The sequence below is a fragment of the Crocodylus siamensis genome, chromosome 15, assembly GCF_052110815.1.
Source record: "Crocodylus siamensis isolate JL-2025a chromosome 15, ASM5211081v1, whole genome shotgun sequence".
Lineage (NCBI taxonomy): Eukaryota > Metazoa > Chordata > Crocodylia > Crocodylidae > Crocodylus > Crocodylus siamensis.
This window is the reverse complement of record NC_143409.1, coordinates 23,336,042-23,350,874: the sequence shown is the minus strand read 5'-3', so window position 1 is coordinate 23,350,874 and position 14,833 is coordinate 23,336,042. Positions and strand designations below refer to the sequence as shown.

The window sequence follows — 14,833 nt, the reverse complement described above, 5'->3', positions numbered from 1 at the left end:
TTTTTTTGTTAGGGACTTATAACTTCAAAACGAAATGGAACAGTGAATCGGAAGAAATCTGCTTTGTTATATACCATGTGTAAAACAATGTAATGTAGCTAATTTGCAGGCCAGTGCTACTCCCTCTCCTGGGGGGTCTGTGTTTTGCACTCCTCCGTACTCTTGCCTACGTTCCATTACAAGATTTGGTTGGCATTTGGCCTTGCACAGATTGGAAGCAGGGTGTACATTCATGGTGATGCTCCCTTCCACAGTCTCTGAGGCAGTGAGGACATGCCCTAAGGGAGCTTGTACACATGAAAGAAGTTTAGTCGTTAGGGTTGCATTCTGTGCCCCCTAAACTGAAACAGTGGGTTTTTAATTGAAATCCACCCTTTCAATATAGGGGTTTCTGTCACTGTTATGGCAAGGAACTTGATTCTGTTTTCTTTTTCTTTTTTTTCTCAGTGGAGCCTGCCCACGGCCAGGGATGAGCTGCTAATGTGCCGAGACAGCCCCTGAGCTGTGGGGGGGCCCTGGTCCTTCCTTCCGTTGTGGCAGCACCCCCTGGGGCTGCCTGGGCAGGCTGCTAGCAGGCCTGGTGCTGCCCCAGCTCAAAGGCAGCACCCAGCCTGATCCAAGTCTTCCTTGACCCCAAGGTGAGGTAGCACCTGGCCCAGTAGCAGCCCACCCAGATGGCCCCAAGGGATGCTGCTGCCACGGAGGAAGGCCTGGGGCCCCCCACAGCGCAGCCTGCCAGCAGCTTGCCACCTGGCTGCAGGAGAGATGGGAAGGCTCTGCCGTAAACAAACAAACAAAAACCAATCAGGCTCCTCACCACTTCTGCCTTCATCAGGCACCTGCTGAAAGTAAAAGCAGAAGGGGCCTGATCCTTTTCTTCTGCAGAGCCTACCCACCTCTCCCACGGCTGGGGGCCAAGCTGACTAATAGCTGCACTGTATCATTGCAAACTAAGCTACATCAGGATTTACTTTAGTCTGCAATCATGCAAACTCATCTGCAAACCCCCAGAACTCTTGCATACATACAGCATAACGAAGAGGTGGGCAAAATGCAGCCTGTGGGCCAGATGTGGCCTGCTAGACCATTCTATCTGGCCCACAGGGCCCCTAAAAATTTAGTAAATTAATATTTATCTGCCCCTGGCTGCCTGTCATGTGGCCCTCAATGGCTTGCGAGAACTCGGTAAGTAGTCCTCTGCCTGAAATAATTGCCTGCCCCTGGCATAATGCCATTAAGCCACACAAAGTGATGTTTTTGTCACATGTACATGGAAATGGCATCACGTGTAGAAGCACCCTAAATCTGATCGGTAGATGTGTTGATCAGCACAGTGAAGTGCTCTATAGCTCTGTTGTGCTAACTCAGGGGTCAGCAACCCCTGGTATGTGTGCCAGACCATGGCATGTGAGGCCATTTTGCTCAGCATGCCAAGCTGGCCCGGGCTCTGGACAGCTGCCACTAGCCATGGAGCCTGAGCTGTTTGCAGCAGGTGGCCAGCTGTGGCAGGCAGCTGGGAAGCTGCAACAGCTGCACCAGGATCCAGAACCCTGGCTGGGCTGTGTGGCAGCAGCTGCATGCATGCCTAGGTGTGCATGGCCAGGAAGGGGCCTAGGGCAGCACAACCCTGGCCTCTTGCTCGCTGTATGCTGCAAAGCATACACACAGCCACCCCTGCCACAGAGCTCAGCCAAGGCTCTGGACCCTGGTGCAACTGTTAACAGCCTCCCGGCTGTCCGCCACAGTCGGCCCAGGCTCTAGGCAGCTGCTGCAGGCGGTGGACAGGCTGCAAACAACTGCACCAGGGTCTGGAGCCCTGGCACCAGCTCTGTGGTGGCAGCAGTGGCTGCATATGCATCTTGAGGTGCACAGCCAGGGAAGGGCCTGGGGCAGTGCAACTGCAGCCCTTCCCTCGCCTTTCGCCCAAAGGTGCACGTACATCTGCTGCCAGCAACAAGGATTAGGGCCTTTATGGGTCCCCCACCGTCTGCCTCTGGTACTCCAAGTTGAGGCATGGGTGGAGGTTGGGGTGTTTGAGATACTCCAGCCAAAAACACTGCTGACCCCTGTGCTAGCTGCATTAGTAAAGAGTGGCTGTAAGAGGCCAAAAGCCCTATGCGAATATCTATGGCACAGCAGTTCTCCTGACTACTTTGAATATGGTTTTAGACCTTTACTGTGGAAGTTTTTAATGCAAGAGGCTTCCTGGGACAGGCAGGAGAGATTTGAAAGAATAGGAAAGTGCATGGCTGAAGTAGTCCTGTGCTTTAGTTAGTTCCTGGATGGTATAGGGGAAATGAGCATTTGGATGTACCACAGAGAAGTCTGAGGGGTGTAATAATAAATGAATTGGCTCCAAGTTTTCTGAAGGTATTGCTTTCTTTCATGATCCATACATTAGCTTTTTTTCTTTTAGGGTTAGACCCTAATTGAAATGATGAAAATAAATAGTTCTTTAACAACTTCCACAAAACAAACTTGTCTGAGTTAACTCTGTAAAAGAGAAGAGATTTGTGAGCTTAATAACAATAAAAATAATATTTTATGAAAATCTTTTGAACTTACAGGCTCTTTAAAATAAGTATGGTTTAATTATACATTCCAATATATAAATGTAAAACATTGAAAATGAAATAGAATGGAAGTTTTAATGCAAATAAATTGTTTTTCTCAACCAAATTGTACATAGTGGCCTCTTGAGCAGCAAAATCACTCTAAAGCAGCACAGACATTTTGATTTATCACAAAAGATCCATTTCTTTGAGATTTATGTTTTACAGTAAACAAATTGAAGGACAGACCAAGTAGACATAATTGTAAAAGTCACCTTAACTGTAAATTTGGGTGAGTGCATTCAGATTCATTGGCAAAAACCTGTAGTAAACTTAAGCCACTATCACAGTTTTATAATTTGTTGAATTGGACAAATAATTGTATACCTGATTTAGCCAGAGGTCCTTGTATAATATCTGTAATATGTTAATTACTTAAGAGAGTTAAGTTCTGGTGTCTTGGTAGAGGACCACCAGAGCACTTTCTCTTTGAGAGGGTGGAGTTTTACACTGTAACATAGGGGTGGGCAAAATGGCAGATCTGGCTGGTGGCCAAACTCCATTTCCCAGCAGCCCCTGCCCACATCACTGCAGACAATTTTCATGGAGACCCCAGGAGTGGCGGTGCTGTGACAGCACAAGGCCATGGTTTCCATGGAGACCAGTCCCAGCACCACCAGTAGGGCACACCGCTGGTTGGGGAGCTGCTCTGGAGCCGGGACTTGGATCCTGCAGCAGTGACAGCATGGTCTGGAGCTGGGTCACAGCTGCGATCCACTCCCTGCATGCCCCTGCCCAGGGTATGCGGACAGCAGATTGAAGCTCTGCCCTGGATCCGGACCACGCTATCACCGCTGCAAGATCCCAGTCCGAAGGCAGCTCCTCATCCAGCTGCATGCCCTGCCAGCACTGTTGGGGTCAGTCTCCGTGGAAACCGTGGCCATGTGCTGTCACGGAGCCACTGCTCCTGGGTTGTACATGGAAACCAGACACAGTGACACAGGCAGGGGCTGCTGGGAAATGGAGTCTGCCGTGGGCCTGAAGTGGACCGTGGGCCAGGTTTTGCCCGCCCCTGCTATAACACCTTTCAATGTACCTTCAGATTTGTGTGTGTAGGAGCCGTTGAATGTTTCAGTATTTTGAGTTGTATATTTTAATGGGTCTTCAATGATCCTCTGTGTACATATTTCTTCTTTTGACATATATTTTATGAAACGTATAACAAAAGCTGTGCACCTGTTTGAAGTAGTATGTGAGACACCAATGAGAGTGATGTTTTGGAAATTGTGTGTATTTTAAGAAATGAATCTGTCCACTTAATACTCTTAGATGTGTTCTAAGAAAAAGCAGTACAGAATGTTATAAAACACATGTGCAACAAACTTCCCTCTGGAGAGGCCAGGGACTGGGGTAGCAGAGGTAAATCAAGGTCATAGCTATGTAGGGATATGCTTTCAGATTAGTCTCTGCTGTGTCTGGCTCCAGACAGTGCGAACAGCCACTCAGAATCTTTTTCTTTTTTTAAAAAAAAGAATAATCCTGACTAATAAATGCACTTTAAAGACAGCCTTACATCAGAATGTATTTGCCTGTGAATTATTAGAATAATTTTTATCGAACTAAAATAGTGTTTTGCACCCAGTAACATCCTGAATTTACTTAAGCCTGTGAAATGGCTTGTGTCATAGTGTGTTTTGAGATTAAACTTTAAGTATGCTTATGTTAAGTCTGAGACTGTAGGCAGAGGTATGATTGTATGTTCATATTTGCATTCATATTGTTTTTCAGCTTAGTTGCCTAGCAGTAAACTCTACAGCAGTGGAGTTCTTATGTATTTGTAAGCGAACATGCACATTTCAGTTTACAGTAATGATAATTATTAGCTCTGTTGTATTTTCAGTCTAGAAAAAGATCTGTTCAAAAAGCTACATTAACAGAATGCAAAAAGTCTTTTGACAAGATTTGAAAGCTTCAAGTTTTAAATTTTAGTTGACATTTAAAAAGAAAAGTTTTGTACATAATAAATCTATTATACAAACCACAATAGAATGAAACAAATAATAGGAATGACACAATTTGACTTTTGTTGACTCATCAAATTGTGTGGTAATAGGAGTGAGGTTGCACCTAGAAAGTTTATTTAATCTGTAGAAGGAGAAAATAGAAGGAAGACCCCTTAAATAAGTTATCTGAATATAGGGTCACTAAAAGAAGTTGTTTGCTGAGTTGGGTGGAGTGTTACAGTCCTGAACACTTACGTTCTCTGGTATTACTGTCTACGCTGCAGACTTTGGAACTGAAACATTTGGTCACAGATTTTTCCCCCTCTTTTCCCAAGCACAACACCCCCACCCCTCACCCTAGGCCAACAAATATGTCTATTTTTAGTACATCCTCCTTTTATGCTTTTTCTGCTTCATTAGTAGTTAATTGAGTAATTGCATATAATTTATGTCCTAAGTTAGTAGAAGATTTTTCAGAAAGGCTTAAGGGATGTAGGAGGACAGGATCTATTCAGTATCATTGGATGCTGTGTCCTACATCTCGACATGCTTTTGAAAAACCTCTCTTTTGCATTTCTTTTGGTGACAGTGTATATAATGTTAATTATACTTGAATATATCATATTTACTTGAATAGAAGATGAGGTTTGGGGTTTTTCACCCAGTCAGTATGGACAGGAAAGCCTTTCGTCTTACATTCACATACAAGAAAACCTCATTAAATACATTGTCTATCATTAAGTTGCTGCCAAAAGCTGCATGTACTCAGTAATTGAAACCAACTATGAAGTTGATTAAATGCAGCTGACACGGAGCTTGACTATAAAACACATGGCCCACATTGGACAAATATGCTGATGGGGAATTTTTTGTGGCCCTTAAAAAAGCAGGCGGGTGTTCCCTCTGCAGAGAACTGGCACTAGGCCTGGAGGTACTACAATACCAGGCCAGCACTAGGAGGGGGACAGCCAGCCCTGAAACCCTCCCCTTAGTTCCAAAAATGCTGCTACATTTGATCTTAACCAAAAAGACTGAAGTGCTAACCTACCACAAGGCTAGGTTAGTGCAGCCCATCTGGATAAGATAATATATGTTACTCCCCGTTGAGTATAGTCTTCCTCAATGCTGACTCTTCAAAGGGTCATAGTAAGTCACTACATTGCATTCACTTCCACAACTGAGCTGTGGCTTTCTCCAATGACTTCTGTTTTTTACCAGCCTTAAACATCTGGCAAACATCATCAAATGGGGTCCCAAATATTTCAGCCAGAATCCCTCCATCACCCCTCCTCTCAGCCTCTTGTATGATTAGCGTGGCCCATCTTCCATGAGGTGTGCCAGACCAGAGTGCCCTGTACCACATTTGCATATAAATTTTTGGAGGATCCCAGGACTCATGACAGGAACATCCAGTTCCACCCATTAGTGGAGGACTAATTAGAACGTAGATCCTTTATGCGGGTATCTGGATTACACAGGGGGCATATCTACATGTGCACTTTAATGCTCATTAGCGTATTTTAATACATATTAAAGCATCACTAAAAAAATTGTGCTATTTAGTTAATGCACATAAAAATAGGTTAATACACATTAAGCATAATTTAAACCATGGGTGCCTGTACACACACACAGAGACTGCTCTGATGCACTGTAATTATAGCACATCAAAGCGGTCTTGATTAAATGAGTCTGCTGGAGCATGGTAATTACCACGCTCCAACAGCCTCCGGCGTTTCATATATCAGCATCCCCACACTTAAAAATGGTGGCAGGGGTGCTTCAATTAAAGCATGTCAAAAGCTCCCACTGCTATTTTGAAGTGTGGGGACACTGATACATGAGACATTACAGTGCTTTAATTAGAGCAACTATGAGAGCCACTCTAATTAAAGTGCTGCCCTCCCCCACCCCCAGAGCATGTGTAAGAGTGCCAATTGCTATTTTGTTAATGCGCATTAAGGCAGACTAACTTTCATTTTCTTGGTACATTACAAGGCAGGGTACTTTTACATCTGCTTTGGTAGCAGAGGGGGCAGCACTTTAATTAGAGCAGCTTTGATGAGCTTTAATTCAAGCGCCCCTGCTGCCATTTTGAAGCACGGGGATGCTGATACACATGACGCGGGAGGCTGCTGAAGCGCAGTAATTGCCATGTTCCAGCAGACTTGATTAATCAAGTCTGTTCTGATGCACTGGAATTCCAGTGCATCTGAGCAGCCTCTGCTCACGTATAGGCACACATAGGTCCTAGACTTAATGTGCATTAACTAAAGTGCATTAATGCTGTCCTGGGGCAAGGGGAAGATATGAGCCCCGACTGGCTAAGGGGGGGATCCTGGGGGACAATACACCCCAGGGAGACTGAAAAGAAAGGGGGAATGAGCAAAAACATCCTACCGGCTGCAAGAACTGCGGTGGAGCTGGAAGCGGCGGCGGGACCCGCGTGGCTCGTTAGCTGCGGTTTTTTTAAAGTGGAAGCAGCTGGGGAGAAGGGGGAGGAGAGCTGGCCCGGAAGCATAAGAAGGGGAGACAACAAGGCAGCAGGGGAGGAGAGGTGGCGAAAGAGCACTGAAAGAGGAACCCCTGGACCCACCGAGGAGGTGGGGGAACCGGAGAACGCTGCTAACAGGACAGAAAAGGGTCTGAAGCTGCTCCCATGTAGAGACGCTGCTGCCGGACTGAAAAGGACCCAGGTATCCAGGCTGTATATAACCCTCGGGCCACGAAGAGAGCCTACAGGAGGTTACCATCAAAATCCAGGGCCGGGCGGCGAGGGACCGTATGATCGAGGCCCAACGGGTGCAAATGCATATGCAGACACTCCCACACATACTGAGCAGTGCTCAGCTGTAGGGTCACCAATTCTTGAAATGCTGCTGACTGCTGGGGCCCAGCCCAGTGAACTATATGGTAAATAATGACTAATCGTGCGTAGTCTTTGCTGGAATGTTGTAAATATCATGCATAGTCTCTACTACATATAAGTAGGCACAAAAATGTTGTTTAAAAGTGTGTTTATGAAGAATGTGTACTAAAACTTGCAGCAGTTCCAGAAAAGGTAAAATGCATCCATTCTGGATGAACTAAGTCCTATGGGTACTATGTGCAAATGACTCATTTATTTCAAGGTCATTGTTTTCAAATTTGTTCCTCACTTCCATGTGGTCAGTGAGACAAAGGTCTGGTGGTAAGGGGGGGAGAAAAGGGCTGAAGGGGGAAAAATTTGGTGGGGGTAGAGGGTGAGAGGACTCCCTGACCTCCCAGATCTCTCTGTGCTGTAGCAGTGAGATGGGGAACAAATTAAAGGCAGACTTCCTATAATTAGATTTTTTTCTCTTTTTTTGTTGTAAAAATGTATCTCTCTCTCTCTTTCTCTCATATATTATATTATAAAATATTATATTATAAAATGAAATAAAAGGATTAATCCTTTTGGGATGTAATAGGTTAGATATACATCTACACTCTAACCTATTACATCCCAAAAGGATTAATCCTATCCCATTACAGAAAACTGCCGCCGCCCACCCGTACAAAGGCCCGCTGGCCACCCATACCTGTTACAATATCTGAAAATGCATGCAACACGCACAAAAAAAAAAAAAAAGTAAATAAATAACCTCAGTCCCTTCTGGTTCCTCCAACCAGCCCTCCCTTTGTTTCCACCCTTGCCCTACTTCCAGGTTCAGGTACTCAGCTCAAATCGTCTCTCCATCATTGTCACTCCAGCTTCTGCTGCTGCTCTCACTGTCCTCTGTTCCACTCATCTGTTCCTCTTCTCAGCTGCCTTCACTCCTTTCTTCACTCCTGTGCCATGTGTCTCTGTACCAGGTGGCATTTGCTGCTTCTTCCCCATCCTCTGCTACCGATTTCTGGTAGTAGGTCCAGAGTTTGCTCAGCATCATCTTCATGCAGCCCACTACTTCTACGTCCATTTGTCTGTACAGGAGGAGGTTCCTGGTCTTCCACAAGGCACTCCTGATACAGGATGCAAACTGGTTGAAACGGAGTGATGGGCTCCTACAATTAGATTCTATAGCTGGAAAATGTTAACGTTTATACATTTTCATATATAGAATCTAATTATTGGGGGGTTGTCTTATGTTTGGGTCATCTTGTGTTCAGGGTCATCTTATATTTGAATAAGTACAGTGACTTGTATTCATTCTTATGGAAGCACATGACTTGTTCTTGGTTCTAGAGAAGTGGTTCTTAACCTCATTAGTAGGGATCCTGGTTTTCTTTGATTAAAATATCACAAATTCTCTGACAACCCCCAAAATCTGTTATTAAAATTAAAAGCCCCCTGCAGCACCCCCCCAACCCTGCTGGTGCTCCTCACACACCCCTATGCCTCCCCAGCCCTGCTGCTGCTCTCACTGCCTCCAAAGCCCCCCAATACTGCTGGTGACCCTCACTGCCCCCACAACAACCCCCCCACCCTACTCGTGCTTCTTGCCCCCCCACCCACAGCCCCCTCCTTAGCCCTGCTAGAGGGGGCCCCCAGCTGCCAGTGCTATGGGGCCAGGGACCCACATCTGCAGCTCCCTGCCCCCAACAGCAGGCAGCTGGAGCAGAAGCAGCATGGAGCCAGCTTCCCCACTGCTGCCACCTGCTTGAATGGGGCTGGGGCCGGCTCCTGGCTCCCCCCAGCCCTGCCAGTGCCTGCCAGCCATGACCTGCAACCCCCCAGCCCTGCCAGAGGGGTCTCCAGCCTCCTGCAAGCCCCACTTACCACACAAGCTCCAGGAGCAAAGAGTGAGGCTGAGCTGAGCCCAGCAGAGCTGTGGCTGAGTGAGAGCCTTGGGCCCCACCCCGCCCCTCTCCCTCCCTCTCCAGGCAGGGCTGGGGATTTCCTGCCCTGTTTGCAAACAGCTTTTGCAGGCTGGAGCTCAACCAGTTTGTTTGCAAAAGCAGGGAATCTGTAGGTGTCTCTGCTAAAAGGGGAAATCCATGGTTTTCTCTGTTTTTCTGTGGGAAATGGAAAACCCAGATCCCTGCTCATTAGACTCAAGGGGCAGTTCAGAAATACCCCTCTTATCTTTTACTTTTTTTTTTTTACTCTGAAAAAATAATAGAGGAATTATTCTGTTGCAGAGAAATTGGACAGACCACAAGAAGTCAGAATGTATTTGATGCTATGCATTCCTATTTGAAATCTCTGAGCTTATCTTGTGAATCATGTGTCAGTGTTTTGAACAAATAATAGTGTTAATACTGCATGTCATCCCACATCACTCTTAAGAGAATCTTACAACACCCTGCTTGAGAATCACTGCTCTAGTATGTGAAACTACCTTCAGGAAGTTTTATATTTGGGTCAAGGAAGGATTTTTTTTTTTTTTTAATCTACAGCAGTTGTCACATCTCAGAACCTCATGGAGTTGATTTGAGACTGGGATAGGGGGCTGAGTGCTTGTGTGCATGCACACATATCCCCCAGCCCAGCAGGTCAGTGTGTGGAGGAGGGAAGTGGTGGGGGCTAGATTGAGACCCCTGCAGTGAGGGACAGTGCCATAGAGGCAGGAGCAGGGGTAAGTTGAGTGAGGCCCTGGCTGGGTGGGACTTACCTGCTGGGGAGGTGCGTCCCCAAATTTTTTCTCCCTCTGCCTCAATCTGCTCCCCCCCTTTCCCTCCACACAGACTTACCTGTGGAGGAAGAGAGGGTGGCGGCAGCACACAGTAGATCTTGGGTTACTTTTAAATACCAAAGATTATCTACTTTAAAAGGTTAGAGACCACTGATCTACAGGTAGTATAGACATAATGCCATAAGCTATACTTATCATGTTGTAGGCCAGGAATGCTCAGCCCCCAACCAGTGAGCTAGATGTGGCCTCTGGTGCCATATCATCCAAGCCATGGGGCTCCTCACAGATCTTTGGAGAGCCCTGTGGTCTGTGGTCCTGAACACTAGATCTAGTGTGCAAGGGGGGTCCAGCATGCAGGACTGGGCAGAGGCGTATGGGGCCCCAGGGTCCAAAGCCCAGCAAGTGGACTGGCCCTGTGCTGCTCATTTGGCCTACAAGGCCAAAAAGTTGAGCACAACTGTTGTAGGCTGTGGTTTCTGCTCTAAAATGTTGTGAGCTTTGGCACAGAAAGTTCTATTATTACCTTGAAGACAGATTTGCCTAAATGTTTGAAGTCAGCCTTAGGCAACTGTTTTCAAAAGCAAAATGCCTATCTTCATTTGAAAGGGATGCGTCTGTGACTTAATCCCCAGCTTCTATGGGACCCCTATCAGCTGCACCCAAAAAAGATTAGTCATTTTAACTTTAAATCTCCATCTTTGTTTCCAAATACGTTATAAACTGCTGGATGAGTTCTAATGATTGCTTAAAGCAGAAACATGTGACTGAATCCTCAGAATCAGGGGGCAGCAACACTTCAGGAGTCCCAGGCCAAAATTACTCAGGTCAGTCTGAGGTGGGCAGGTCCTTCCACTACATCTCCCTGGTACTGTGCAGGCAAAGCCCTCTGCTGCTAAAACACTGCCAAAGCCCTGGCTTTGTGGGCTGGATAGACTGAACAATGGGCAGCCTTTGGGCATCATAACACTATTTTTAATTGCCATACCTTGTTTTCATTTGTGATGACAGACTTCCAGGTGGGGCACAGTTTAACTAAAATTCTGAATAGCTAAATGAATAAATGTGTACTAAGTTACAGATAAAGTGAAATGGAGAAACTCCATGAAAACTTTATGTAACCAGTGGAAGGACTGTCTAGAGGCAGTTATGTATGTACGCCCCTGGCCTGCAGTTGTCTACAGTCATAAGTATGCGTCTTCATGTGAACAATAACAATGAATGTTGCCATCAGTCTTTCTCTTCCATACACAACAGCACTGGAGACTCTGGTTTTAAACTCCTGAAGCCAGGGAAAATTTGTATAAAAATTCACAGTTTTGGAGTTTGAAGTGTTTGTGTATAGAGGAGAGGCGTGGGGGAAGTCCCATCCCTCAAAAATAAACCATAACAAGAAGGAAAAGTTGTTTGGTATATATTTTTATGCATTTAAATAGAATTTTTTGGTAACAGGAATACCTGATTGATTTGCTTTCAGATTCCATGAACTTTCAGTTTTGAAAAATTAAGCAAGCCGCTCATCTTTCTCTGAAAAAGGAGCTTTTTCACCTTCTTTTGTCTCTCATTGCTCATTCAGATTTAAATATCTGCCACCCCATCACCTCCCCAAAGGCAAAATTTATCTGCTGACTGCTGTGTATTAATTTAAGATTCTATCTTATGTCATTTATGATCCTTTAAATTCACTATTTTTTCTAATATTCATGGACTCCTCCAAAAAAAGGAAAAGAAGACCAAAAGTGCTAGCATCAGATCAGCAAAAGGATATCTATTTTGTTTTGACCTTCTATAAGGGATATTTCTGATTATTTTTCAAATTCTTGACCTGAATATTAAAAAAGGGGAGCTGAAACTTGTATATGGAGGCTACTTTAGTGAGTTGTGACTTTTTTTAAATATGCATTTTTACTATGAGATTTTATATATAATATCAAATATGAAATCTCACCGTAACAAAGGTAAATGCATATTTAAAAAGTCATAACTCACTAAGTAACCTCCATATACAAGTTTCACTCTCCCGTTTTAAATATGCAGATCAAGAATTTGAAAAATATCAGCGAGTGTGTGTGTGTGTATGTATGTAATAAGTTTCTTGCTAATATCTCTACTGAAATGCTCAGTTGACTTGTAAATTGAAAAATGCAATGTTAAAGTCAACTGAGGATTTCAGTAGAGTAATTAGTAAGAAACTTATTGCATTTTTTTTCAGGAGTTGGTAACTAGAGCTTGGTTGAAAAATTAGGAAGTTGTAAAAATCCATAACCTCCTTTGCAGCTTTGGGTCATGCGCGCCCAATTGTTTGTCAGTCCATGCAACAGTACTGATGTTCTCAAGTGTTAATATTTTTCACCAAAAAATAGACCAGTGTGACCCATATAGTCTTTTGCACTAACATTGTCTGGTCACATTTTAATGACATAAAGATAAATATGAAAGCTCCTTATTTTAAATGGAAAAAAATATTTTAAAACAATGAGAATGGGTTTTATAGTTTTTTAAAAATTCTGTCTTGTCCATAAAGAAAATATATAGTTTGGAGTTCAGTTTAGAAACAGAAGAGCCAGCTTGGCCTTACGTTTTTGCTAGGGAGAAAATAGAAAAACTGTATATGGAAAAAGAGTTCTGACTCACTAAATAGCGTGATGGTGGCAAAATAGGTTGCCAGCTTAAATACAGAAAATGGCCTGGTAACACCCTCATTAGTTTTATTGCCTGCATTTGATTTTTCCAAAAGAGCAGTAGTTCTCCAGGCTCCTACAGTAAACTTTTTTCTAAGTTTTTTTTTTTTTCAATTAATCCAGTGTCCACATCCCACTTTCTCTCCCTGTTCCATGTTTCTTTTTTTTTTTTTCCACCTCACTAGTTTATCTGCCTGAACAGACTCAGCTATGAGTTTTAGCATGTTGTCCTAGTTTTCATAGGATGATTCTTGTTCTGTAGATTACGATTTCAAACATTGCTTTACCCTTGCCTAGGAGCCAGGCCTGTGTGTATGCGAGTGAGAGGGGCTGAAATGAGTATTTCATGATGACAGAAGAAATTACACTTTGCATACAATCAGAGGTGTTGATTCAGAGTCCAGGAGTTCTGGTAGTAATATTGGATCCCAGTGTTCTGTGGAGTAGGCAGGATGCTATATTTCAATATAACCATATCTGTTGCCTATAATATCACAAATCTATTTCTAGAATCAAACCTGTCCATAGTTAAAGGTTTCCTAATGAACTGCAAACCTATATGATCCTTAAGAAAGACAATATTGTATTTACAAATACTCAACTATTTGCTTTTAAATGAGATTCCAGACAGAGGACACCTTACCTTTGTGATGTTGGACTTGATTCTGTTTTCATAAATGAAATATTTAAAATTGAACTTCAGGCACAAACTTTAAGCCCCGCTGAAAACTTAATTACTGTATAATTAACTAAAGATGATTGTGAAATTGTGAGGTGTGCACGATAGAAGTTATTTTAGTACTATGCTTTCATCCACATTACAAGGAACAGATTCTGATCCATTTTACCTGTCTAAATCCAGAGTACCATAGCTGCACAAACTATAATCTGGCCATCACCTTTTCTGTATTCTTCCCACAAAATTTCATTTTTAACACTTTTCCCATAGTATTACCTATCAGTAGCCATTGATCTGGTTCAGTTCTTGAACTGGTATAAAATCAGTGTGGCATTAAAGTTGACAAAGTTTCTTTTTCTGATGCTCTCTTATACGATGAATTTTAGGCATGCATGAGTCTTACTATTAGCGATATGTATAACATTTGATTATAATTTTGCCATTCTCAGAAGAAAGTAAACATCATTAGCCTATATTGCGTTAGATTTTTTTCTAGAACTTTTATGTTACAATACTGCAATTCCAGCTGGGAATGTTTGATTACACAAAAGAATCATCTAATCCTGCAGTCTGGAAAATTTGGTGGCAGAGACAATAGCGGTAAGAGTTCGAGTGCCTGTTCTGTGCTAGCCCTTCATAACAATTACCAAACTGCCTTGTTTTGCAGTTCTGAGAGAACTTAAGATAAAGTCTAGTATAGAGAAGAGCCTGTTAGGAATGTTCTTCAAAAATAAATGAATTACTAGCATCACATCCTAATAAACCTATTCACAATTTGAATTTTGACAGCTAAAATTATAGTCCTGCCCCTTGCACCACAGGGTTTTTGAACAAACTATAACTTCTGCATATAATATATGCTACAATATTAGGCACAGCAGGAACATTAATTAAAACGACCATGATTTTTTTTGAGGTGAAGAAGCAACTTTTGCTGTCTGAAGTATAAAAGCATGATATAGCTGCAGTATCTCCAGATGCATCTCAAATCCAAGGTAAACCTGTTAGTCTGTGCATTTTAAATCTCAAGATTCACTTTAAAAAAAGCAAGAGAAGAGTGCCTTTGAGTTGCATAGATTTACCTTTGGTCAACTTCTTGGAGGGAGAAAGATGACAACTTTGGTTCACTGTTCCCCAGAAAAATCTTAGCTGCTTTATTTTTGACATCTTTTGTTGGTAATGGTAAATAGATCTGTTTGTAATATTGACAATATGAATATAATCAATATTAATTATCAGTTTTGTTTTATTATAGATGAATCATGTTCTCTTATGTACTGGATATAGGAAATAGATGGTATTTCTTGACATGTATGTATGTATTTAT

At 43.2% G+C, this 14,833-nt stretch overlaps 1 protein-coding gene across 4 annotated transcripts in view; it reads left to right on the top strand.

Annotated features, from left to right (window-relative positions):
* Window positions 1–14,833, top strand: part of ATOSA (atos homolog A) — an 89,561-nt gene that overhangs the window by 37,340 nt on the left and 37,388 nt on the right. The window contains exon 1 of one of the 4 annotated variants that reach the window (XM_090028679.1): window positions 14,423–14,501. The exons of the other annotated variants lie outside the window; for them this stretch is intronic. The gene's annotated coding sequence lies outside the window, so the exon portion shown is untranslated. Of the gene's footprint in view, window positions 1–14,422; window positions 14,502–14,833 lie in introns of those variants that run through there. 4 annotated transcript variants of the gene reach the window in all.